A 1,363-nucleotide genomic window follows, 5' to 3' on the forward strand; every position below is an offset into this window, starting at 1 on the left:
GGGATACCCAGTGTCTGTTTTGGGGTGTCCAGTGCCACATCAGGGTGCCCAGTGCCCATATCAGAGTGCCCAATGCCCATTTTGGGTGCCTGGTGCCCATTTTGGGGTGTTCAGTGCCCGTATCGCAATACCCAGTGACCATTTTGGGGTGTTCAGTGCCCATATCACAGTATCCAGTGCCCGTTTTGGGGTGCCCGGTGCCCATATCAGGATACCCAATGCCCGTTTTGGGGTGTTCAGTGCCCACATCACAGTATCCAGTGCCCGTTTTGGGGTGCCCGGTGCCCATATCAGGATACCCAATGCCCGTTTTGGGGTGTTCAGTGCCCACATCACAGTATCCAGTGCCCGTTTTGGGGTGCCCGGTGCCCATATCAGGATACCCAATGCCCGTTTTGGGGTGTTCAGTGCCCACATCACAGTATCCAGTGCCCGTTTTGGGGTGCCCGGTGCCCATATCAGGATACCCAATGCCCGTTTTGGGGTGTTCAGTGCCCACATCACAGTATCCAGTGCCCGTTTTGGGGTGCCCGGTGCCCATATCAGGATACCCAATGCCCGTTTTGGGGTGTTCAGTGCCCACATCACAGTATCCAGTGCCCGTTTTGGGGTGCCCGGTGCCCATATCAGGATACGGTGCCACCCCGCAGGGTGACGTACGTGTACTACGAGCAGTACCTGACGGTGGTGCCCGAGGGGCTGCTGACGCTGGCCCTGTGCCTGGTGCCCACCTTCACCGTGTCCTTCCTGCTGCTGGGCATGGACCTGCGCTCCAGCCTGGCCACGCTGCTGACCATTGCCATGGCACTGCTGGGCACCGTGGGCTGCATGGCGCTCTGGGCAGTGCCCTACAACGCCGTGGCACTCATCAACCTGGTGGCGGTGCGGGCAAGGGGCACAGGGGGTGGCATGGGGGACAGCAGGACATGGGTACAGGGGTGGCACAGGGACACAGGGCACGGGGCACAGGGGGTGGCACAGGGGACAGCGGGACACGAGGCACGGGCATGGGGGTGGCATGGGGACGTGGGGCATGGGGGACAGCAGGGACATGGGGTACGGGGCACGGGGGTGGCACAGGGGACAGCAGGACACAGGGCATGGGAGATGGCACGGGGACACGGGGCATGGGGAATGGCATGGGGATGTGGGGTGGCCCACGTGGGGACATGGGCCACACGGGCTGGCAGAGGGGCATGGAGCACATCGGGTGGCACTGGACATGAGAGGTGGGGCATGGGGTGGCTCTGGGGGCACAGGGGGTGGCAGCAGGAGCTGGGGCCCATGGGGTGACACGGGGGTGGCTCTGGGGGCACACGGGTGGCTCTGGGGGCACAGGCAGTGCCCGGGGGGGCAGCCCGGG

Source organism: Geospiza fortis, unplaced genomic scaffold (genome assembly GCF_000277835.1).
Source record: "Geospiza fortis unplaced genomic scaffold, GeoFor_1.0 scaffold5352, whole genome shotgun sequence".
NCBI classification, from domain to species: Eukaryota; Metazoa; Chordata; class Aves; order Passeriformes; family Thraupidae; genus Geospiza; species Geospiza fortis.